Here is a 13451-nt window from a genome sequence, read left to right as displayed (position 1 = left end):
GTGAACTTGAATGGCAGGAAACAAGTGACGAAGAGGAATTAATATCGGGCCATATTTATATGAACTGGAGGCAGAACCGAAGCGAAACGGCGATGGACCCAGACCAGAGGCAGACGACGATGAAGGCCAAATAAACCGTTTGGAACTGGATAATCTGAATCAGTGGTATGTTTATATAACAATTAACTTAAAAATATGTATTTTAAGATTCATTAAGTCGTAGATTTAACTATAGGTTTTTGAGCATTGTTGGCGAAATAAGAGAATCTTATCATGTTCGTTTCAAAAGCTCGGTGCGATTCAACGTTGTTGTGCTGGCACTGCTGGACTATTCTTGTACTGCATTGCACCAGCATAGGCTTACAAACCTATATTCATGCCTTAATAATATTTCTAGGGATAATCTTTTTAGGTGCCAATGTGGACATTGTCAGATCTTAGAGACGGAGCAGGAGTGTGTGTGCTGTATGGAGATTGACGTCGTGAAAAGAAGACTGGAATGGGTTCGGGAGGAGTCCGGACAAAATGAAGATACCTGCATGACGGACACGGCAGCTTGCGCTTCAATCTGTTTGAACCCTTAGGTCCTGCAGCTGATGTGGACCTAAATTTTAACGGCAGTGCGGACGGAAAAGTTTTGAAGGGCCAGCAAATGCGAAATTAAGACATATAGCGTACAGATCATTTGTTCGGTGGTGTTGGGGATATTTGGGCAAGGAGAATAGGAGAATTTTGCCTGCTTGTGTCGTTTCGTGCATCCGCGCACATTTCCCCGAGGAGGACCATGTATATAAAGGATTTCGTAATGTGTCGATTGATGGACCTTAAGGAATTAACACTTTCAGTGCCAAATGTTATGCTCAAAAATAGCTGAATTAAGTGGAAGTTAACAGAAATCAGGTGAAATGTAGCATGTGTTGCATACCGAACATAGGCGGGTGCGTGTCCCCTTTCTGATTATTTTCCGCTTATGATCTGCTGGGTTTCCTTAGCTGTGTGTGGACGAAAAATTAACAACAATTGTTGAAGCCTTGATTTGGGCATAGGGAATGGCTTTGTAGTATTATAATATACAGTATCTCTTGCCTGGGGTGCATGATGGTCCTGAATGCTGCATTGTAATCAAGATGACTATATGTGTCTTTGCAGAAATGACGACTAATTCATCTAGCGTCAAGGTAATTAGTACGCCTGAAGATAGACGCAAATCATGCATGGTACCTGGAATTACCAGCTGCAACGAAATCCGGGAGGCGATTAAAGCCCGCGACTTGGCATCCAAGTTAGCTGTTGGTCCCTGCAAAATGCTGACAAATCTGAAATTCACCAGTGGCAGTATTGCTTATGGGACAAAGGATACTAAGGTATGTGTATGTGGTATGCGTATGTATTAGTGATAGGTGTTTGTGATTGTCAGGCATGTAGCGTGGAATGTGTTTGATGTTTATAGCAGTTTGGTGTGTCTGGTTGGCGCTGTGATGTGGGGTTGATCTTAGGCAGTTTTTAATAGATGTTATTAGTTATGGGTATTGAAATTATTATATGAAAGTCACTTGAGATTTTCAGGCTCTCCTATGAAGATTATATATAGCAGAGTCATATAGGAATTGTTTGGGGTTGATCTTAGGCAGTCATCAATAGGTGTTATTAGTGATGAATAATGAAATTATTAAAATAAAGTCACTTGACATTTTCGGGCTCTCCTATGAAGATTATATATAGGAGTCATATAGGAATATATTTAAGTTGATCTTACAGTCTTAACAAGTCACTAACAAGTGGTCACGGCCGTCGCGTGCACTCATTTCTTTGAAAATCTAGCTTCCTCGCGGAGCGGGACCTGGTGACGCCGCGCCCCGCCCCCTTCGCGCTGAGAAATATCTTATTCCCAGTCAGCAGAGACAGGTTCTAAAGATCATAGAGTGCATCGCTGGAGGGTTTCCGATCCAATTTGAATTGGTGCGGTGGCGCTCTCAATGCGGAAGTTTTTGTGAATTTTTCAGTCGGCGACGGACCTTTATCGTTGTAAGCGATGTAATATGTAAAAAATGCAGGGAAACCCTCAAAAATCTCAATTTGTTTTTAGCGATGCAGCGGAACTAATAAGGAACATTTTGATATATAACATGACTATAGTACACTATCCCTGAGAATAATAAGCTCAACTCGACACACTCGTTCCTGTGCATTTTTATCTCTGTTTCAGCACACACACAGCCCCTCTACCATCAATGCCTAACCCCTGTTCGACCAACTGTGGGCGTTTTCCTTTGAAACATAAGCCTAATTGTAAAAGATAAGCATTAATCTATGATATATATTGCATTTATCATGAAACCTAAGAAAGATTATTCTATTATTTAGGCCTATTCAAATTTTCTGTCCACTACCACGTGGAAATAAGACCCAGTCAAAATTATGCATCACGCTTTGACGAAGAAATTGGTTCTAGGCTATAAATTTTAAGACTCAAACGAATCTTTTCCTCAAGCTTTTAGCCGCTTTTAGTTTGATGCAAAATGTTATTTGCTTTTAAAATGTGTAACTAGGCCTCAAAAGGAAAATTCAAAAGCAAACTTTGCCGGGCCAAGAGCCATATTGAATTCTATTTTTTCCGAACCATTATGCCTCTTTCATCATAACATTATTTATCCTTTTTCAAGATCTTAGGCCTACAAGTAGAGAGAGGGCCTACGTTGGGTTCAAATCGGAATTTTAAGATTTACTTCATTTAATTCCAGGTTTTCACTGTAGATTATCAAAGACATGTGGCGTTGTGGGAGTTCATAGTTGTTTGATAATCCATCATTTGTAAGTGTAAGGCTATTTGAGGGATTCGAAACCGACATTTTGTAAATTTTGTAGCTTTATTACGTTTAATTCCAGATGTTTATCATGACACGTTTCATTTTGGGGGTTTGTCAGCAAGTTGGTATGCTGTCGGCAGAAGTAGTTTGATAATTCGTTTCATGTAAGTAAACAGCTATTTGAAGGATTCGAAACTGAAATCTGTATTGTGAATTTTTTAGTTGTATTTTGTTTGATTCTAGGTGAATAGGACATGATTCATTTTGGGAGTTTGTCCGCGAGTTTGTATACTGTCAAATGAAGTTTCTTCGTCAATTTGTCGTATGTAAGTATCAATCTATAGGTTATATAGGCCCTATTAGGGGTTCGATACAGAAATTTGGTGAATTCCTCAGATTTATTTTGATTTATTCCAGGTTGTTATCAGAAAAATATGTACTTTATTTCATAGGTTGGTCTTTGATTGAAAACTAAAAATGGATGATAGTTCTAAATTTGATGTTGATTCACATGACCAATCTAGTAAGTATGGCTCACTCGTCTTTTAGAATAAGAGACCTATTACATTAATCCTTCAATTCAAGTTGCTATACAACCTTTTATACAGATATTTACCTTATCAATATAAACATGTATTTGCCATTAGCCATACAATTCAGTAAAACTTTTCCCGTCCAGATTTTGAAACATCATTTGACTCAATTTTTCCTCCTAGAAAATTGCTTTAGCTCATTCCAATGTTCGCAGTAAAAGTAAATGTAGCATGTATGATTCCCATCCATCAATTTTGTCTTGTTTCGTATTTTAAGCGAAAATCTCGAAAAAGTCTGACGTCGAGGCAGGTGGTGGCCAGACAAAGACATATTCTTGGGAAATATTTAAAGACGCATGGCAAACACACTTATTGTTCACTTTTTTCCTATCCTTATTTTGAAATTGAAGTATTGTAATAAACTATTGATTTATTTTTGTTGATCAACACAACTAGTTTTGTTATTTTCTTTCTTAATTTACATTTGTCAGTATGTCAAAAACAAACTACATTCCTGGGGGTATAAAGTGTGGTGTAGATGTGACACAACAGGTCTATTGCATGATTTTGAAGTATACCAGGGCAAGAGTGATGCAAAGACAGGAATTCCTTTAGGTAGTCAGGTTGTTCTGAAATTGTGTGAAAGTCTTGAGAGTAATTGTGGGTACAAGATCCTAGCTGACAATTTGTTCACGTCGATTGAACTAATTGTTAGGCTACTGTCTCGAGGACTATATTACCTTGGGACTGTTAGGGCAAACCGTGTGGCAAAATGTCCTTTGCCAACTGAAAAAGAGTTGCAAGCAAAAGGTAGAGGAACATATAACTATTTCTGTGAAAAAAATGAAAAAGTGGTATGTTGTAGATGGTTGGACACAAAACCAGTTACCTTAATGTCTAGTTACATTGGTCCCCTGCCTGATTCCACAGTGAGAAGATGGGATAAAACAAAAAAAGAATATAGAGATGTTCCTTGTCCAAAGATGATCAAAGAGTATAATGCCTTTATGGGCGGAGTAGATATGCTGGATTCGCATTTGACGAGATGTAAATACAGGTACCGAACGAGGCGTTGGTATACCATCTTGTTTTTCCATTTCTACTCTGTTGCCTGTATAAATGCCTGGCTTTTGTACAGACGGGATTGTAGAATCCACAGTGTGCCAGTCAAAAATCATATGAAATTGAGAAAATTTCAGGCAATCTTAGCCCAAGCTCTTGTCGAGGTTGGAACCCAAGTTAGAAGGCCAGGTCGCCCATCACTGCAGGATGAAATGTCCCCACCACCAAGAAAAATGGTGAGAGTTGCTGCATGTGATGATGTTAGGTACGACCAAATTGCTCACTGGCCAATAAAAACTGACACAAGGTTCCGATGTATGATCTGTAAAATTAAAACTGACACTAAGTGTGAAAAGTGTCAGGTGACACTTTGTTTCAACGGTAGTCGTAATTGTTATAATGAATATCATATGAAATGATAGAAATATTGTCAGTTGGAAAGCCTTATGATTATAAAATAAAGATAATGGCTATTGAATTAAGTTTTTAGTTCAAGTTTTTTAAAGGTTTTGTATCCTGTTTTGCCCACTGGGTCACATATGACCCATGATGGAAATGTAGGTCAAGAGGTCCACATCCCAAAAATTTTGTAATATTTGTTTATCTTGCATGGTAATGATTATAATCCCATGGCCACAAAATTTTTTCTATGAATTCTGCAATTCTGGGCAACCCAGGGCTAAGATCAATTCAAATTCAATCTTCAAAATATTTCAGCAACAATTTTACATGTTGAAGATGAATGAAGGTGAGTCACTTGACTCGATTATTAGGAGGTTACTTTACTTGGCCGGTAAACTTGAGAAGTCGGGTGAGGACCTGTTGCAGCCATTTCTGCATGGGTTGCTACCAGCCACAAAGGCGTTTGTAATTGGGAAATGCCCAATCAATTTTGACGAGGCGATAACTTTTGCCAGATTATCGCCGGCAGAGGCATCAATCAGGTCATTGAATATAGATTATTCCCGCCAGATAGCCTTAGAGCAGGAAGTAAAAGGTTTAAATGAGAAATTGACTGAGTTGTTGCAGTTACAAAAGGGTGAAACGAGTCAAAACAAATCTCGACCGATTAGATTATCGGATGGTCGACCATACTGCGAGTATTGTCAAACGGTAGGGCATACAACATCAAGATGCCGAATATGCCATAATTGTGGTCGTCGTGGTCATATCGCCCGACGATGTCGGAGTCCACGGCAAAACTATAATAGTCCGAAAACTTTCAACCGTCTACCGCAACGACAATATTCGCAAGTGAGGCAACCAGCTGATAATCGATTTGATCGTTTCCGGGGAAGTTCAGTTTATCAGGATAATTCACGTGAACCGCCGCCTCTTAGACAGCAAGCTCAATCATTTATACCACGAGATAGAACGCACACAGTGAATAGTTTATATGAATTTGAGACCCCGCCTCCGGGAAACGAGTAAGGGCCTATGATTACGGGGTGAATCAAGGTCCTATAGCCACATCGGCATTTACGAACGGACATTTAGGTAAATCGAATTATGATGATAGATATGATTATTTACAATGCTATAATGAATTTAGAGAAAGAAACTTCCCTTCAGAATTTGAGCAGAATTATTTTGAGCCTTATGCTTACGATAAGACAGACGATCTGTATGGTAATGAGTTTATTTTAATGGACAGGTGTGATGGGTATAATATGTGTAGGTCTGCTGGCGAGGATCCCAGACGAAATATGAATAGTTTAGTGTATACTGATGAATCTATGGGGGTATCCGCACTTAGTGTAAATAAACCGTTTATGAAAACAGATACTAATTTATCAGAAAAAGGTCTGTCAGAAGCAGAAAGTAAATCTGAAAGAATTGAATCGAATAGCCCATTGAACCTAAATAGAGAAGATATTACATTGAGTTATGATGGTATGAATAATAAATTTGATAGTAAAATTAGTAATGATTGCGATGGTCAGATTGAATCTACCGCAGTAAATGACGGAAAGATAGATAATGAAAATGTTTCTAGTTTTAGCTCATACTCTGAAGGAGAGGATAATTCAAAAATCATGTCAAATAAGGAATTAGAAGAAAAGTGTATACAAAATCAGTTTGAAATTGAAACTAAGAAAATTAAAAAACGTGTAAGTTTTGATAAGATGTCCGACGTAAATGCGGAGGTTCAAATTGCCTCAAAGATAACTCGTGAACCCAGATGTTGGGACCCTGGGGAGAATGACAAAAGGTCCGATGAAGATTTAGTAGATACATGTACGCGAAATCGATGTGAAATGGAATCGGCGAAAATTAAGAAACATGTAAAATTCGGTGAAATGTCTGAATTAGACACCGAAGTACAAAATACCTCTAAAATAGCTCGTGAATTTAAATTGTGGGACCCTGGTGAAGAAATTATTGAAATGTGCAAGTGGGCAGCAAATAAATTACAGAAACTTCAGTGTCGAAATGTAGGAACGAACTATACTAATTTTAGAAAATGCGAAAAATCATATTCAAGGTCTGGAAATGAAATTCTAAATGATGTGTCTGAATTTTTGATTGATGTTTCTGCTGGAACTTATGCTTTATCTTCTAACTATCCCAGGTTAGAATTCCAAAATAAATGCGAGGCAGCTGTTACCGATCTCCAACTAGTCGAGTGCGAAGATTCCTTGTCTCAAGCCGTTATACGCGAGGTTTCGGAATTTTTACGAGAACAGTCATTAACCTCTGAAAACCCTGCAGAGGATGCTTATTTTAGTACCGAGAATGATAAACATCCAATCATCTTAGCATCTGTAGCCAGTACGGTTAATGGGAAGATAGGAAACACCCCTTATAATGTTTTAATTGACAGCGGAGCCATGATCTCCGTAATGGATAGTAGAGTTTATCATTCATCTTCTCTACTTAATAAATAACCTTTCAAAGAAGCATCGTTAACCGTGGCGCATTCAGCAAATGGAACCCCTATATCTTTAGAAGGAACGGTAGATATACCTATTCAAATAGGTTCTGAGCGATTTTCTCAAACAGTATTTTTAGCAAGCCCTATACAACAAACTTTGATATTGGGATTAGATTTCATGAATGAGAAAAAGGTTGTGTTAGATTTTGGTTCAGGAAATATGTCTATAGATAATGGACACCCAATAAAATTACAAAATCAAGTTGGTTTGGGTCATCAGGCTAAAGTGAGAACTGTTAATGAAATAGTAATACCACCGAAATCACAGTATGAAATAAGGGGTAAACTCTCGAATTATCTTTCTGACAGCAACCAGGTTCTTTTAGAACCAGATCGCAATCTTGGATCGAGGTACAGTATTCATAGTGATGAGTCAGTAGTCGAGGTGCGCAATAAAACAGTGCCATTGACACTATACAACTTTACGAATGCCCCGATAAAATTACATAAAGGCACATCTTTAGGTTTTGTAACGCTGAATTATATGATAGTTCCCGAGGATAATCAATCAAGTGACTCGGAGGGTGAAAAATCAAAGAACTCGGGACCTAAAGAATTTAAAGTCTCTGATGGTAAACAATTTTTAGAAAATGACACTGAAAATATCAATTTTCATGATATTAATATAACTGATACAGGTCTCAGTCCAGAAGGTAAAATTAAACTGTACAATTTATTAGTAGAATTTAAAGATATTTTTGCGAATGAAACGAAGGAATTATCGAGAGCTAAGGTACCCTGGGAGCATCGAATACACACTGGTTCATCTCCCCCGGTAAGGTTAAAACCCTATAGACCCGCTGTTGCACTCAGAGAAGTCGAAGATAACTTAATTAAGGATTATTGACTGATAAAGGAATCATTCGGGAATCAACTTCCGAATGGGCGTCTCCTTGCATACTAGTACAAAAAGCTTCATTGAACCCTGATAAAACACCAGCTTATCGCTTGGTTCATGACTACCGCCAGCTCAATAAAGTAACAAAAATTGACACATTCCCTGGACCTACATTAAATGAGATATTCACTAACATTGGTAAAGGGAAAGGCAAAATATTTACAACACTAGATTTACATTCGGGATATTTTCAGATTCCTATGCATTCGGATTCTATAGACAAAACAGCTTTTGTTTGCTACAGTGGAAAATGGGAATACCTAATGATGCCGCAAGGGTTAGGAGGAGCACCCGCCACATTTTGGCGAAATATTACATATGTTTTAAAAGATCTCCTTCATGATATTTGTGAAGTATTTTTGGATGATATTATTATATACTCTGAGGATGAGGAATCTCACTTAGCACATCTGAGACTAGTGTTTGAATGACTGCGTGAAGCCAATTTGAAATTAAAACGACTTAAATGTCATTTCTTTTCTAATAAAGTTAAATATTTAGGTTACTTAGTAACTGAATTTTGATTGCTACCATTGGAAGAGAAAATTCATAAGATTGAAGAATGTGCTACTCCAAACTCTCTTAAAACTCTGAGAGGATTTCTTGGTCTGACAGGATTTTATAGATCATTTGTAAAAGATTATGCCACGATTGCTAAACCCCTAACGTTACTACTTCAAAAGGATGTTGAATTTGAGTGGTTTGATGAATGTCAAAAATCATTCGACAATTTGAAGATGGCTCTTCAGTCAGCTCCGGTATTAGAATTTCCTGATTTCGACAAACCGTTCATTCTGCAGTGTGATGCTAGTAACTTTGCTTGCGGTATGGTTTTAAGTCAGATTTCAGACGATGGCAAGGAGCATCCTTTTTCGTATGCATTAAAACAGTTTACAAAAGCTGAACTTAATTACAATACCACTCGCAAGGAATTAGCCGCCATACTGTACGGTGTCAGTCATTTTCGGCCATTTCTTTATGGTAAACCGTTTGTCATTCAAACTGATCATGCGGCATTGTCTTACGTTAAGCGAATGAAAAATCCTACCCCACAGGTATTACGAGTGTTAGATGAGTTATCGGAGTATGATTTTGAAATTAAACACAAGCCCGGTAGGATTCACGGTAACGCAGATGGGTTAAGCAGAATGAATTTCGGATCCAACACCAAGATTTATGAGTTAGCACGTGTTGATGTAGATAATATTCGCAATGAGCAATTAAAAGACAGGCATTTATCTGACATGATAAATTATTTAGAAAATGGTACTTTATCTGATGACAAGTCGGAAGCAAGATTAGTTCTACTAGAAGCTGATCAATATACCTTGAATGAAAAAGGGGTTTTATATCATATCCCAAGGCCGTCGAAGGATGAAAATGGAGATTATTTCTTACAATTAGTAGTACCCAAATCATTGAAACAAGAAATTCTGCAATTTATGCATGACGAGAATATTTCTGGGCATTTTGGTATACCTAAGACTTATTCTAGAATATATCGAAACTATTTTTGGAAGAATTTGTATCGAGATGTATCTCATTTTGTATCCAGCTGTTCTAATTGTAATCAGCGAAAGAGGTCTAATAGACGTGTTCATGCACCAATACAACCACAGGAAATTCCTGATGGTCCTTTTGTCAAAATATCAGTAGATTGTGTGGGACCCTTGACAAGGTCTAGGGATGGGATGAACCAAATTGTGGTCTTTGTGTGTAATTTTACACGATATTGTGAAGCATTTGCGGTTCCTGATATAACTGCTCCTACTATTGCTAGAATCATGTATGATGAAATTTTCCTAAGATATGCTTTCCCTAAAGAATTATTAAGTGATCGCGGAAGTAATTTCTTAAGTGAGATTGTGGAGGAAATACTTAAATTCTCGAATATTACACATAAGAAGACTGCTTCATTTAATCCTAAATGCAATGGTCTCAGTGAAGTTACGAACAAGTCAATTAAATCCTTATTATCTATGATGATTTCTGATAATCAAACCGATTGGACTACTTACTTGCGTGCTGCAGTCTTTGCGTATAATACTAGTCCAATGAAGTCAATATCGAATTATAGTCCATTTTACTAAGACGAAATCGGCGAACAGCGCCGCTTATTTTGAAACGACCAGCTGCTAGCGCCACCTTTAATAAATCAAGAGCCGTGATTGGCTGGTTAATACGGCGCTCGAGGCGACTGATCGCCGTACCCGGACACACTGGGCGATTCTGTCGTCGGCCGACTAAATCGCCGAAGGCGATTGCCCGGACACACTGGGCGATTTTACCGGCGATTTCGTCGGGCGACGAAATCGCCCAGTGTGTCCGGGCCTTAAAACTGAATAAAGAGTCATGGGATTTGGTAGCATCAAAGGGCGCTAAATTTTCAACGGATCTTAAGAAATTGGCTTCAACGCATAAGTCTAATATAGATTTGTTTGCCTCAAAGGCCGACGCGTTAAAGAATGAACTAGCTAGAGATAATTTGCGCCATATATCTTTATCTCCATCGTCTATAGGCATTATATCGGTTCCTACTATTCTGAGCATAGCGGCGCTTGCTATGTCAATTTATATATTCTTCATGATAAGGTATAATCCAGGGGGTATTTTTCCGGTTGCAGCCTTGGGTGCAGCTCATGCAGCACCACTTGCTGGGGCAACGGTTATACAGTCTAATAGGACTATTTCATTTTTAGAACAGTCTTCGCGGGTTGCTCAATCGCTAATTGACGACGATTCCAATGTTCTAGTTGACACAATAGTTCTTCTGGCTATTATCTACTGTGCGTTGCATTTCCTGTGTTATGATATTAAATACCTATTTACCTTTCTAAGGGGCAGGCGTAATATGGTTCAACGTTGTAAATCACAACTACTTTTAGAGATTTCGGATTGGAATGAATGTATCTTACTTCCATTAATTGATCTTAATGCCTGTGCGGACAGTATTTCCTTACTTGGATCCCCTGCTTTACGTAAGCTACATTGTAATTCTCATTTCTTTAAATTATTTATCAATCTTGATTGGGTTACACCTTGTAAAATTCAGTATGATGGAATTGCTATTGATTTTCCGGATAAAATTCCAGTCAAGCCTTCTCTATATAGGCGAATTGGAAGATTGATTATGAGCTCATCATTTACTTTACGGATATATGTTAAACATCACGATCTTTTGGTGCCTTTGTCGATCAGTGAAGATAAAGGTATACCTCATGAGATTCAATATTCTCAAGACATGATTCGAAAAATTGATGCATCTAGTTTAGCAGGGAGACCAGGTGGGAGGTCAGGTCTTTATCCGGACTTGTCACTTTATCAGCCTTAAGTTTTGGAAATTTTATGAAATTATTCGTATTTGGAATGTAGTCGTGTTGCTGTCTTCGTTTGGTTCTATAGTCACTAATTGCAAATTCCTTTATTATATATAAAAGATATTACGTTCATTTGGAACTATATAACGTATGTTATATCGTATATCGTTGCATAATTATCATTTATCGGGATCTTTTGGTCTAGCATTGGGAGTGAATTGTACCTTATCTATTTCCTGAAAATCTCATATATTATTGCTATGCTATCTTTATCTGCAAAACCATGGGGAGTATTTTGGGTTTGATTGCTTAGTTTTGTTTGGGTTGTTCCATGTCACTTTCGTTCCGGCCAGAGTCGAACTCGTCGGGAGTGGACTGTACTGTTTCGAGATCGTCGTGACACCGTAGCCGTCGCCATCTTCACATATACTTGCAGTCACCGGATTCGCTTTACGTGACCTCAACTTAGCGCGATCGTCCGTATCCTGGATCTGAATGCCATTGTTCGATTGTCGAGCGTTCGGTCGCTTGTTCAGTTATACCGCTGCTGAATCGTTCTGGAGAGTGATTCTCAATATGGTGCCGTCGTTCTTGCGATCCCTGGAAGTCACGTATATTATGGCCGGTGTGATGGATAATTATATTCAGGATCGTAGTATGGTCCATCCGAAAAAAATAAAACCGAAACGAGCTGTGAGACTGTACTAGCTTGTTCGTTAACACCTATGGCCGTCATTCTGTATTATTAGCTGTCGGTTGTTCGTTCGAAAAAGAAAAGAAAACCGCTTCGTCATCCTTTGCGCTGTAATCGAATTGTTTAGTGTTCGTCTGTGGCGATGTCGTTCGCATTATAATATATACCTGTTTTGTTCTACGTCTTAATGTTTAATATGTCGTATACCTTATGGTACGTCTCTTACCGTATTTTGTTGTGTACTCGTGTCATTTGTACGGTTACTTGATTTGCTGCTTTTGAATGGAGACCGTTTGTCGACGCAAGAGCCGCCGTTATTCGAGAAGATTCTGATTCGCCATCTAGGTGGGTGCGTTATTGTGTGTCAGTGGTACCGATTCATGCCTCGAAACTTTCTTGTTAATTAGATGACTTAATTGAACTTGTTGTGCATTCAATTTTCGTACATAAATGATCAACTTTTGTTTTGCGCGTTGTATGCTGAACTGCTGCGGAAGTGAAAATAGAATCGTGGAAAAAAAATTTACATATTTAATAATGCATTAATGAATAAAATCAGTTGAATGAATAAATAAATTGCCATGTATAATGATAAATGAATGATGATATTAATTATGATAATATAAACTACTGATGATTATTATGTTAAATTAAATTCCTTAAGAATGCTGTCGTATCTGTATTGTATTGTTTGTATATTGTTTTATCTTATATTTAATCTGGTTGAATAAAGTTCGTGTCTGGATGGTTGCCATTTGTTTTTCGGGGTGAAAAAAATTAAGCCTGGGGGGATGATAGTTGACTAGGGTTAACCAAATAATGAAATAAATATTAGTAACGTCTGGGAAAAAATAATGATTTAATGGGAACAGTTGGGTTTAACGAAGCAAACAAGAAATATCTTAGTCTAAGGGAATAGTTCAGAAAACATGATTCAGAAACTTGGTATGTAGTGTTGGTGGTTGGGAATAGTCAGAGAGATCACTGCCGTTGAAAATGACAATTCTAGTAAGTAATGGATTATGCGTTATTACTGTTTCAAGACCCAACACTGGGGGTTGGTGACACATTTTAACAGTGATTTTCATTTATTCCCTCTTTGCAGATATCACAACCGTTACATCAGAATCAAACGAAAGTGTAGTTACTGCTGCTGTTGAAAATGACGATTCTAGTAAGTTATGGTTTACCCGTTATTGCGGTTT

At 37.9% G+C, this 13451-nt stretch overlaps 1 protein-coding gene and 1 long non-coding RNA gene across 3 annotated transcripts in view; one reads left to right on the top strand and one right to left on the bottom strand.

Moving 5' to 3' along the window:
• Positions 1-13451, bottom strand: part of LOC141910213 (proline-, glutamic acid- and leucine-rich protein 1-like) — a 47561-nt gene that overhangs the window by 21672 nt on the left and 12438 nt on the right. The window lies entirely within an intron of this gene.
• On the top strand, positions 2742-3748 carry LOC141910219 (uncharacterized). Of its 2 annotated transcripts, none has more exons than XR_012619869.1 (4): positions 2742-2811; positions 3051-3133; positions 3260-3330; positions 3618-3748. It is a non-coding gene; the product is annotated as an uncharacterized LOC141910219 (long non-coding RNA). The 2 variants fall into 2 exon arrangements; XR_012619868.1 differs by lacking the exon at positions 2742-2811 and adding an exon at positions 2910-2971.

This window comes from Tubulanus polymorphus, chromosome 8, assembly GCF_964204645.1.
Source record: "Tubulanus polymorphus chromosome 8, tnTubPoly1.2, whole genome shotgun sequence".
Lineage (NCBI taxonomy): Eukaryota > Metazoa > Nemertea > Palaeonemertea > Tubulaniformes > Tubulanidae > Tubulanus > Tubulanus polymorphus.
Note: the sequence above shows the minus strand (reverse complement) of the source record. Positions and strands in the feature narration are given on the sequence as shown.